This window comes from Triturus cristatus, chromosome 1_2 (assembly GCF_964204655.1).
Source record: "Triturus cristatus chromosome 1_2, aTriCri1.1, whole genome shotgun sequence".
Classification (NCBI taxonomy): domain Eukaryota; kingdom Metazoa; phylum Chordata; class Amphibia; order Caudata; family Salamandridae; genus Triturus; species Triturus cristatus.
The window spans coordinates 1102945722-1102959644 of record NC_140580.1 but is presented as its reverse complement, the minus strand read 5'-3'; the positions used below and the strand labels follow the sequence as shown (position 1 = coordinate 1102959644).

The following is a 13923-nucleotide window of genomic DNA, read 5'->3' as shown; positions in this document are numbered from 1 at the left end:
ACCACGGGCCCTCCCCGCCAGCGCGGCGGAGGAGGGGGGTCCCACCGCAGTCGAGAATTCCCAGCCGGGCCGCCCAGAAGCCCGCCACGAGGTCAAGCAACCAACCACCCTTCCCCGACCCAGGGCCGAAGAGGGACCCCTATCGCCCGGTCTGGAACACGACCAACAGTAACCTGCTTCGGATGTCAGCAGACCGGCCATTATGCAAGTGACCCGGGTTGCCCCGTGAACCGACGGAACGGGACCACGGGGCCACCTCCCCGACAAATTGCCGCCGCAGCCCTGGGGGAGGGAGAGGACGAGGAGGAGAACCACGACGACGGGTCCCCCGAGTGGGAACCAGCCGCCATGTCGCTTGTGTGCCTAGGCTCCCGAGAGATGGTGCCCCGCGCCACCATCCCAAGCAACACCCAGAAGTACCAACAGTGGGTCACCATCAATGGGCGACGGGCCGAGGCCCTCCGGGACACTGGGGCCAGTGTGACCGCTGTCCGCTGCCATCTGGTGACCCCCGAACAGATCCTACCACATGTCCTCTGCCCTGTCCGGACCGCCGACAACACCAAGAGCATGTGCCGGATGGCCCGAATCCCCTTCGAGTGGGGAGGAGTGTCCGGCACCCTGAAAGTGACTGTCCGCGACGACGCCCCGGTGGACTGCCTCCTGGGGAACGACCTAGAGAGCTCCCCCTGGGCCCAGGTGGATCGCCGAGAGCATCTGGGGATGCTAGGACTACCCGAGTGGGCCTGCGCCACCACTCGGTCCATGACCGTCCAGCCAGCTGCGGCCCCGGCCCCCGACAAACCGGCGGGCCCCGAACCATCCACCTCCTCTGGCCCGGAGGAACCTGACGAGGAGGCCAGGCCATCCGAACTTTCTTCCAACGAGGCCGCTCCCCTCAGCGAGATCCCCGAGCTGGCCCAGTGGCGCCACGACGGGGGCCCCACCCGTGAACAATTCCAGCACGAACAGAAGGGCTGCCCGTCCCTCGAGGGGGCCCGACAGCAGGCGGCCGCCCAGGCTGCGGGGGACCCCTCGGGAACAAACTGGGTCTATTGGGACAATGACTTATTGTATAGCGAGCAGAAAGTCGCCGAACTAGGGGCCAGCCGGGTGCTGGTGGTCCCCCTCCGATTTCAAGAATTCCTCTTGAACCTGGCACATGACGTGCCCCTCGCCGGACATCTCGGGCGGGACAAGACTTACAGCCGCCTCGTGACCCATTTCTATTGGCCCCGAATGAGACGAGACGTGGACCAGCACTGCCGGTCCTGCCCGACCTGCCAAGCTAGCGGGAAGACTGGGGGACGAGTGAAAGCCCCCCTGCAGCCATTTCCAGCCGTCCACACCCCGTTCGAACGAGTGGGGATAGACATCGTGGGGCCCCTCGACCCCCGAACCGTCCTGGGCCACCGCTTCATCCTGGTACTGGTCGACCACGCCACCCGGTACCCAGAAGCTGTCCCCCTCCGAACTGTGACCGCTCCAGTGGTGGGCCGGGCCCTGATGGGCATCTTCTCCAGGGTGGGGTTCCCCCGAGAAGTGGTGAGCGACAGGGGGACGAAATTTATCTCGAAGTACATGAGATCCCTCTGGCAACAATGTGGGGTCACCTATAAATTCACCACCCCTTACCACCCCCAGGGGAACGGACTGGTCGAGCGGTTCAACCGAACCCTGAAGGTGATGATCAAGGGCCTTGAAGAGCCCCTCAGGAGCAGATGGGATGTCCTGTTGCCCTGCCTCCTGTTCGCCTACCGGGAGGTACCACAGAAGTCCCTGGGCTTCAGCCCCTTCGAACTGTTGTATGGGCACCCCGTCCGAGGGCCCCTCAGCCTGGTCAAGGAGGGTTGGGAGGCGAACGTCCAAAGTGCCCCGCCTGACGTCTACCGGTACCTCCTGACCCTGCGGAACCAGACTCGAAAGTTCCGTGCCCTGGCAGAAGCCAACCTTGAAGCCAGCCAAGAAGATATGAAACGCTGGTATGACGAGAATGCCTCAGCCGTCGAGTTTGAGCCGGGCCAGCAAGTCTGGGTCATGTCACCCGTGGACCCCTGCGCCCTGCAGGACAAGTGGACCGGGCCCTTCAAGATAGTTGAAAGGAAGAGCCCCGTCACGTACCTGGTCGACATGGAGTCCCCGAGGAGCCCCCTCAGGGTCCTGCACGCCAACCGGCTCAAGCCCCATTTTGCCCGAACTGAACTAAGCTTACTACTGGCTACCGACGATGGAGGTGAAAGTGACTCCGAGCCCCTACCAGACCTCCTGGGGTCCTCGAGCCAAGACGGCTCCTTGGAGGGCGTCCACCTCTCCGCCATCCTGACACCGGAACAGCGCCATGATTGCCAGAAACTACTGCAACCCTTCGCTGCCCTCTTCTCTCTCACGCCTGGGGTAACCCCCTGGTGCGTCCACGACGTGGACACGGGGGATAGCCCCCCTGTACGACACCGCGCTTATAGAGTGCCTGACCGAGTCCGAGCCTGCATAAAGACCGAGGTCACCAAGATGCTCGCCCTCGGAGTCATCGAGCCTTCCGACAGCCCGTGGGCCAGCCCGGTAGTCTTGGTGCCGAAGGCCGCCACCCCCGGCACGGCCCCCGAACTCAGATTCTGTGTCGACTACTGGGGCCTGAACGCAGTTACCAAGACCGATGCCCACCCTTTGCCACGAGCCGATGAGCTGATTGATCGCTTAGGGGCCGCCCGCTACCTAAGCACCTTTGATCTCACCGCTGGGTACTGGCAGATCAAGCTCACTCCCGGCGCACAAGAACGATCAGCTTTCTCTACCCCCGACGGCCACTACCACTTCCGGGTGATGCCCTTCGGCATGAAGAACGCCCCAGCGACCTTTCAGAGGCTGGTAAATAAGGTCCTGGCGCACCTAGGACACCTTGGGGAAGTCCTGGCCGCTCTCCAAAGAGCCGGGCTCACAATTAAGGCCAGCAAGTGCCAGATCGGTCAAGGATCTGTAACCTATCTGGGCCACCAGGTGGGGAGTGGCCAAGTGGCCCCCCTCCGGTTAAAAGTTGACGCCATCCAGGCGTGGGAGCCCCCCGCCACCCAAACCGCTGTCCGGGCATTCCTAGGCCCCACAGGCTACTACCGACGCTTCATAAAGGATTACGGCAGCATTGTGGACCCCCTTATGGAACTCACCTCAAAGAAACAACCCAAGGCGGTGCACTGGACGCCCCGCTGCCAGACCGCGTTTGATGCTCTCAAAGCGGCCATGTGCGCTGCCCCTGTGCTACAGGCCCCCGACTACAGCAAGGAATTTGTAGTCCAGACCGATGCCTCAGAGTATGGGGTCGGGGCAGTCCTCTCTCAGCTGGACGCCAAGGGCCTCGACCGACCGGTGGCCTTTATCAGCCGCCGACTGCTGCCGCGAGAACAGAGGTGGAGCACCATCGAGAGGGAGGCCTTCGCTGTGGTATGGGCTCTCAAGAAGCTCCGGCCCTACCTTTTCGGTACCCACTTTAGGGTCCAGACTGACCACCAGCCCTTGCGGTGGCTCATGCAAATGCGGGGCGAGAACCCCAAGTTGTTACGCTGGTCCATCTCGCTGCAAGGGATGGACTTCACTGTTGAACACCGGCCCGGCAACGACCACGCCAATGCTGACGGCCTGTCCCGATTCTTCCGCCTCGGCGAGGAGAACCCCCAAGAAGATGGGTGACTCTCCCTGCCTTCAGCTGGGGGGGACGCGTGTGGGAGCCGGCCTCATGGTGTGGTCCTGTTTCCCCGCACTCACACTCTCTCTGATACTCTCTGATTCACAGACACTCTCTCACAGACAATCTCTCACAGACACTCTCTCACAGACTCTCTTAGACACTCTCTCTCAGACACTCTCTCACAGACACTCTCTCACAGACACTCTCTCACACTCTCTCACAGAAACTCTCTCACACTCACAGGCACTCTCTCACACTCACAGGCACGCTCTCACACTCTCAGATGCTCTCACACACTCAAACGCTCTCACACTCACACTCACAGACACTCTCTCACAGACACTCTCTCACAGACACTCTCTCACACTCAGATGCTCTCACACACTCAGACGCTCTCTCACACTCAGACCTCTCTCACACTCAGACACTCTCACACTCAGACACTCACTCTCACAGACACTCTCTCACAGACACTCTCTCACACTCACAGACACTCTCTCACACTCACAGACACTCTCACACTCTCTCACAGACACTCTCTCACACTCACAGACACTCTCTAACACTCAGACACTCTCTCACACTCTCTCACAGACACTCTCACAGACACTCTCTCACTCTCTCACAGACACTCTCTCACACTCTCACAGACACTCACATACACTCTCTGAGACTCTCTCAGATTCTCAGACTCTCTCTCTCAGACACTCTCACAGACACTCTCTCACAGACACTCTCTCAGACACTCTCACAGACACTCTCTCACACCCACAGACACTCTCTCACACCCACAGACACTCTCTCACACTCACGGACACACTCTCACACTCTCAGATGCTCTCACACTCTCAGATGCTCTCATACACTTAGACGCTCTCATACACTCAGATGCTCTCACACTCTCACACTCAGACACTCACTCTCACAGACACTCTCTCACACTCACAGACACTCTCTCACACTCTCTCACAGACACTCTCTCACACTCACAGACACTCTCTCACAGACACTCTCACAGACACTCTGATGGACACTCTCTCACAGACACTCTCTCACACTCTCTCACAGACACTCTCACAGACACTCTGATGGACACTCTCTCACAGACACTCTCTCACACTCTCTCACAGACACTCTCACAGACTCTCAGAGATAAGACTCACAGACACTCTCTCACACTCTCTCTGACACTCTCTTAGACTATCAGACACTCTCTCTCAGACACTCTCTCACAGACACTCTCTCACAGACACTCTCTCAGACACTCTCTCACAGACACTCTCTCACACTCACATACACTCTCTCACACTCACAGACACGCTCTCACACTCTCAGATGCTCTCACACTCTCAGATGCTCTCACACACTCAGACGCTCTCACACACTCATATGCTCTCACACTCAGACACTCTCACACTCACAGACACTCTCACAGACACTCTCCCACAGACACTCTCTCACAGACACTATCTCACAGACACTCTCACAGACACTCTCTCACAGACACTCTCACAGACTCTCTCACAGGCACTCTCTCACACTCACAGACACTCTCTCACACTCAGACACTCTTTCACACTCAGATGCTCTTTCACAATCAGACACTCTCACACACAGACACTCTCACTCTCACAGACACTCTCTCACAGACACTCTCTCACACTCTCTCACAGACACTCTCTCACAGACACTCTCTCACAGACACTCTCTCACACTCACAGACACTCTCTCACACTCACAGACACTCTCTCACACTCTCACAGACACTCTCTCACAGACACTCTCTCACAGACACTCTCTCACAGACACTCTCTCACAGACACTCTCACAGACACTCTCTCAGACTCTCAGAGATACTCTTTCACAGACTCACAGACACTCTCTCTCAGACACTCTCTCTCAGACACTCTCTCAGACACTCTCTTACAGACACTCTCACAGACACTCTCACAGACACTCTCTCACAGACACTCTCTCACAGACACTCTCACAGACACTCTCACACTCTCTCACAGACACTCTTTCACAGACTCACAGACACTCTCTCACACTCTCTCTGACACTCTCTCACAGACACACTCTCACAGAAACTCTCTCACAGACACTCTCTCACAGACACTCTCTCACACTCCCTTACACTCTCTCACAGAAACTCTCACACTCATAGGCACTCTCTCACACTCACAGGCACTCTCTCACTGGCACTCTCTCACAGGCACTCTCTCACAGGCACTCTCTCACAGACACTCTCTCACACTCTCTCACAGACTCTCAGACACTCTCACAAACTCTCAGACACTCTCTCAGAGACTCTCAGAGACTCTCACACAGACACTCTCACACACACTCTCACAGACACTCTCACACTCACAGGCACTATCCCACAGGCACTCTTTCACAGGCACTCTCTCACAGACACTCTCTCACATACACTCTCTTGCAGACTCTCAGACACTCTCTCACACTCACAGACACTCTCTCACACTCACAGACACGCTCTCACACTCTCAGACACTCTCACACACTCTGACGCTCTCACACTCACAGACACTCTCTCACAGACACTCTCTCACAGACACTCTCTCACAGACACTCTCTCACACTCTCTCAGACTCAGACGCTCTCACACGCTCAGACGCTCTCTCACACTCAGACTTCTCTCACACTCAGACACTCTCACACTCAGACACTCACTCTCACAGACACTCACTCTCACAGACACTCTCTCACAGACACTCTCTTATACTCACAGACACTCTCTCACACTCACAGACACTCTCTCACACTCTCTCACAGACACTCTCACATACACTCTCTCACAGACACTCTCTCACACTCTCACAGACACTCTCACAGACACTCTCACAGACACTCTCTCACAGACACTCTCACACACCCACAGACATTCTCTCACACTCACAGACACACTCTCATACTCTCAGATACTCTCACACTCTCAGATGCTCTCACACACTCAGACGCTCTCAAACACTCCGATGCTATCACACTCTCACACTCAGACACTCACTCTCACAGACACTCTCTCACATACACTCTCTCACACTCACAGACACTCTCAGACACTGTCTCACACTCTATCACACACACTCTCTCACACTCACAGACACTCTCTCACAGACACTCTCACAGACACTCTCACAGACACTCTCTCACAGACACTCTCTCACAGACACTCTCACAGACACTCTCACACTCTCTCACAGACACTCTTTCACAGACTCACAGACACTCTCTCACACTCTCTCTGACACTCTCTCACAGACACACTCTCACAGAAACTCTCTCACAGACACTCTCTCACAGACACTCTCTCACACTCTCTTACACTCTCTCACAGAAACTCTCACACTCATAGGCACTCTCTCACACTCACAGGCACTCTCTCACTGGCACTCTCTCACAGGCACTCTCTCACAGGCACTCTCACAGACACTCTCTCACACTCTCTCACAGACTCTCAGACACTCTCTCACAAACTCTCAGACACTCTCTCAGAGACTCTCAGACACTCTCACACAGACACTCTCACACAGACACTCTCACACACACTCTCACAGACACTCTCTCACAGACACTCTCACACTCACAGGCACTATCCCACAGGCACTCTTTCACAGGCACTCTCTCACAGACACTCTCTCACATACACTCTCTCGCAGTTTCTCAGACACTCTCTCACACTCACAGACACTCTCAAACACTCACAGACACGCTCTAACACTCTCAGACGCTCTCACACACTCTGACGCTCTCACACTCACAGACACTCTCTCACAGACACTCTCTCACAGACACTCTCTCACAGACACTCTCACACTCAGATGCTCTCACACGCTGAGATGCTCTCTCACACTCAGACTTCTCTCACACTCAGACACTCTCACACTCAGACACTCACTCTCACAGACACTCACTCTCACAGACACTCTCTCACAGACACTCTCTTATACTCACAGACACTCTCTCACACTCACAGACACTCTCTCACACTCTCTCACCGACACTCTCTCACACTCACAGACACTCTCTCACAGACACTCTCACAGACACTCTCACAGACACTCTCTCACAGACACTCTCTCACACTCTCACAGACACTCTCAGACACTGTCTCTCACTCTATCACACACACTCTCTCACACTCACAGACACTCTCTCACAGACACTCTCACAGACACTCTCACAGACACTCTCTCACAGACACTCTCCCACAGACACTCTCACAGACACTCTCACACTCTCTCACAGACACTCTTTCACAGACTCACAGACACTCTCTCACACTCTCTCTGACACTCTCTCACAGACACACTCTCACAGAAACTCTCTCACAGACACTCTCTCACAGACACTCTCTCACACTCTCTTACACTCTCTCACAGAAACTCTCACACTCATAGGCACTCTCTCACACTCACAGGCACTCTCTCACTGGCACTCTCTCACAGGCACTCTCTCACAGGCACTCTCTCACAGACACTCTCTCACACTCTCTCACAGACTCTCAGACACTCTCACAAACTCTCAGACACTCTCTCAGAGACTCTCAGACACTCTCACACAGACACTCTCACACAGACACTCTCACACACACTCTCACAGACACTCTCACACTCACAGGCACTATCCCACAGGCACTCTTTCACAGGCACTCTCTCACAGACAGTCTCTCACATACACTCTCTCGCAGACTCTCAGACACTCTCTCACACTCACAGACACTCTCTCACACTCACAGACACGCTCTCACACTCTCAGACGCTCTCACACACTCTGACGCTCTCACACTCTCACACTCACAGACACTCTCTCACAGACACTCTCTCACAGACACTCTCTCACACTCAGATGCTCTCACACGCTCAGATGCTCTCACACTCAGACTTCTCTCACACTCAGACACTCTCACACTCAGACACTCACTCTCACAGACACTCACTCTCACAGACACTCTCTCACAGACACTCTCTTATACTCACAGACACTCTCTCACACTCACAGACACTCTCTCACACTCTCTCACAGACACTCTCTCACAGACACTCTCACAGACACTCTCACAGACACTCTCTCACAGACACTCTCTCACACTCTCACAGACACTCTCACAGACACTCTCACAGACACTCTCTCACAGACACTCTCACACACCCACAGACATTCTCTCACACTCACAGACACACTCTCACACTCTCAGATACTCTCACACTCTCAGATGCTCTCACACACTCAGACGCTCTCAAACACTCAGATGCTATCACACTCTCACACTCAGACACTCACTCTCACAGACACTCTCTCACATACACTCTCTCACACTCACAGACACTCTCAGACACTGTCTCACACTCTATCACAGACACTCTCTCACACTCACAGACACTCTCTCACAGACACTATCTCACACTCACAGACACTCTCTCACACTCTCAGACACTCTCTAACAGACACTCTCACAGACACTCTCACACACACTCTCTCACAGACACTCTCTCACACTCTCTCACAGACACTCTCACAGACACTCTCTCAGACTCTCAGAGATAAGGCTCACAGACACTGTCTCACACTCTCTCTGAAACTCTCTCAGACTCTCTCTCTCAGACACTCTCTCACAGACACTCTCTCAAAGACTCTCTCTCAGACACTCTCACAGACACTCTCACAGACACTCTCTCACAGACACTCTCTCACAGACACTCTCACACTCACAGACACTCTCTCACACTCACAGACACGCTCTCACACTCACAGACACGCTCTCACACTCTCAGATGCTCTCACACTCTCAGATGCTCTCACACACTCAGATGCTCTCACACTCACAGACACTCTCACAGCCACTCTCTCACAGCCACTCTCTCACAGACACTCTCACAGACACTCTCACACAGACACTCTCTCACACTCTCTCACAGGCACTCTCTCACACTCACACTCTCTCACACTCAGACACTCTCACACACTCAGACGCTCTTTCACACTTAGACACTCTCACACTCAGACACTCTCACTCTCACAGACACTCTCTCACAGACTCTCTCTCACAGACACTCTCTCACACTCACAGACACTCTCTCACACTCACAGACACTCTCGCACACTCTCTCACAGACACTCTCACAGACACTCTCACAGACACTCTCACATACACTCTCTCACAGACACTCTCTCACAGACACTCTCTCAGACACTCTCTCAGACTCTCAGAGATACTCTTTCACAGACTCACAGACACTCTCTCACAGACACTCTCACAGACACTCTCACAGACACTCTCACACTCTCTCACAGACACTTTCACAGACTCACAGACACTCTCTCACACTCTCTCTGACACTCTCACTCACACTCTCTCTGATACTCTCTCAGACTCACAGACACTCTCTCACAGACTCTCTCAGACACTCTCTCTCAGACACTCTCTCACAGACACTCTCTCACAGACACTCTCTCACACTCTCTCACAGAAATTCTCTCTCACTCACAGGCACTCTCTCACACTCACAGGCACTCTCTCACAGGCACTCTCTCACAGACACTCTCTCACACTCTCACAGACTTTCAGACACACTCTCACATACTCTCAGACACTGACTCTCAGACACTCTCACACAGACACTCTCACACACACTCTCACAGACACACTCTCACAGACACTCTCTCACTGACACTCTCTCACACTCACAGACACTCTCTCACACTCACAGGCACCATCTCACAGGCACTCTCTCACAGGCACTCTCTCACATACACTCTCACAGACTCTCAGACACTCTCTCACAGACTCTCAGACACTCTCACATAGACACTCTCACAGACACTCTCTCACAGACACTCTCTCACAGACACTCTCGCCAACACAGCATCACTCACGGCCACTACAGCATCACTCACGGCCAACACAGCATCACTCACGACCAACACAGCATCACTCACGGCCAGCACAGCATCACTCACGGCCAACACAGCATCACTCAGTGCCCCAACAATGTCACTCAGCATCGCCTTTGCAATAGTACACCACCATCATCACTCAGCAAGACCTAAGTATCATTCAGCATTCTCTCAGCACCAGTTACCACCACCACCACCACCACCACTACCACCTCTACATCACTCAACACCACCTCAGCCTGCTCTCGGAATCTGCCATCTGTTGATTCTCCCCTAGCGTCTGGCCCCTGCTAGTGTAATAATACAGGTACTAGTTCACAACCTTCAACCTCCAATTGTTTATGCCCCCTCAAAAAAAACTTTAACAAGCATTGCAAGAACAAAAGAAAAATGAGAAAAAAAAATTGTACATACATTTTTTAATATGGTCGTTCTGTTGGACATGATGCCTTCTTGGTCATATATAAGGTGACAAAAATGCTTCTGGCACTTTTTTATTACAACTTTTCAGCATGCTGCACAGCAGCCACACTTATCTACAGCACAGCTTAAACATATTGGCAAAGTCACTAGCTCTGCCGAAACACTTATAAGGCCCCAAAGGCGAGACCTATTAGCTATGCCAATGCTTGTTTATCAATTGATTGACTTTTGTAGCAATGGCGGCACGCCGCGCTTTTGCTTTAAACATCTAAAGCGCGGCATGCAGGCCAGTGCTACAAAAGTCAATAAATAAAAATACAAAGGCAGGTGGGCGTGCATTTCCTTTCCATTTGTAAAGCCAGTAGCTCAGCCTTTAACTAATGCGAGGCCTATTGCATTGCAAATGCTTGTTTCCTTTGTATATAGTTTGTGCATAGTTTAGAAATAACTCGCATTTGTGTTGCTAAATTATGGGGCGAGATGTGTTATAAGGAATGTTCAGCAAGTTAAGTTCCTTGCTAGGACAAATGAGATGTTTTCAGAATGTTCTAATTTGTACCTGGGGAGGTCTCAATGAAAGAAGCCTTTTGGGGAGTTCATCAAGAAAACTCCATAAATATACCGTATGCTTCCTGTCATTACTTTGAGAAGTAATTGCAGCATGGAGTATACTGCGGACTTATATTTAACGCGCAGTTTGACGCTCCAAGGTGAAACAAGCATTTGCAATGCAATAGGTCTCGCATTTGCGAGAGTTTGTGCTATTGACATTGTAAATGACACTGCCTTTTGCTTGTGTTTTGAAAACCTGCAAGTGGTGCACGTAAACACACACTTAGTAGGTTTTCTTAACACATACATAAAAGGCATTGTCAATTACAATGCCATATTGCATTGTAAATGCTTTGGGCATGTTCACGCTACATAAAACTGCAATAAATATAAATAAATACTATAACATTGCTGTTCCCCTTACCGTGGCTGCAGGGTATGCTCGTTTTCGTTGCTGCTAACCTTTAGCAAGTAAAGAAATATGAATATAATTTGTGCTTGTGTTTTTTTTTTTTAAATCAGGATTTTTTTTATTCAGAAGGAGTAGGAAGATTATTAATGTATCCTTATTAATTGACCGAAGAAATAGAAGACAGCTGTTACATAACCTCTGATTAGCTGAGAGAGCATGAACCTAGTTTCTAACATTCAACATAGATTCCTCATCTCCCCAATTTAAATAAAATACACAGGGCAAAGACAATTTTATCCAGGTTTTAAGCATAGAAATGAATGAGACCTGTAGTACCTACAGTGCCCGACAGCATCGTTTTTTAGGTCTCGCCTGGCGAACACAGCGCGAAAGCGCTGTCGCCAGCGAGATCTATTGTTTCTGAATTGCCTCGGAAGTGGGACAGGAGATGGGCACGCGCAAGGCTTTTGGCGGATTTGAGCCGGTGTACGGTCACGTGAACACCCACGTGCACACACGCGATGTGCACATCTCCTGTCCCCCTTCTGACCACATGCCAGCCCCGTTGGAGCGGCCCGCTGCAAGACGGGGCCGCTCAGAATTGCAAAAGTACACTTTGCACCAACAATAGCCCACACGGAGCCCCCCCCAGCCCTTCTTCCACTCACCGGGCTGCTCTTCTGGGGGGGGGGGGCTCCTCCTCGCGACTGCAGCACTTCTCTTGCGGGGCTTCCCTGCACTCCTGGGTGCCCCGCGCTGCTGTGGGCATCCTCGGCCGCCGCATTTTTCACCCTGGCCCCCTCCTGGGACCCGAGGCTTCTCTCCACTCTGGCCACCACCGCGGGGCTCTCCCTTCAGCATGGGAGCCCCGCGTTAGCACGGCACGCCGGTTTCTGTTTTTGCCGGAGCAGGCCCCGCCCACGTTCCAGCAAGGGTGCCTGACTTCCGGCTTGAAGACTAGAAGTTAACAAGCAATTGCAATGCCATAGGTCCCGCATTGACGCGAGTTTGAACTATTGACATTTGTAAATAATAATGCCTTTTATTTTTGTTTTCTTTTTAAAAATCTAAATAAAAGGCATTGTTATTTACAATGTCAATAGCTCAAACTCGCGTCAATGCGAGACCTATAGCATTGCAAATGCTTGTGTTTAACAGCATTGGAATTACAGAAGATTCTAGAACAAACTTCTAGTTATTTTATCGACCCCTGAAGGATGAAAGGCAGAGTCAACTGCTGGTTTTCGAACCTGTGAACTGTAAGATGCAAATAGGCGTCAGCAGAAAGTGTTCAGCTGACGTAGGTATCCTGCCTGCACGGCAGCAGTGCACAAACTAAGCAAATTTACAAGAAAATGTCTCATCTGAGTCAGAATCAAAGAACTTCCTCACATGGGCCAATTAAGAGACAAAAAAACTCATTAATGCAGGTCTGGTCATACATCTGAACCGAAAGCAGTCTATCTTCAGTCTAGCAAGAGAACTGAATTTTTAGGAGCTGCCTCTTGCGTAAAATATGATGAATTCTCCAAACCGATTGCCCCCTTACCTTCCACAATATATTGAACATGTTGTTTTTATGGAATTATCGGCGCCCTTTAAACCCAGAGAGATAGAAGCAGCCACAGGCCCTTTAAGCACAAGCCTCATTTTAAGTTTCTGGAGTGCTACACACATATAACAGCCTTGGTAAGCACTTCAAGGATAACAGTGAGTTCGTGTTCTGCATTTCTTTGATGGCCTGGTATGATCATTTAATGTTGACATATAGTACATTTATTTACTAAGCTTTTCCTATGACACCCGCTGCCTCAGAACACTTTATACCATTTTACAGACGGTGCAACTATCAGTAGTGCAGCAGATTCAGTTGCAGGGGGCCCCAGGGGTCTAAATTCCTGTGCACCATTGGTTTGGCTGCACAGAAGTACACATGCAT

At 52.1% G+C, this 13923-nt stretch overlaps 1 protein-coding gene across 4 annotated transcripts in view; it reads left to right on the top strand.

The window, feature by feature from the left end:
* LOC146868753 (glycosyltransferase family 92 protein gtnt-30-like) overlaps positions 1 to 13923 on the top strand; it is a 376977-nt gene that overhangs the window by 250296 nt on the left and 112758 nt on the right. The gene's annotated exons all lie outside the window — the stretch shown is intronic.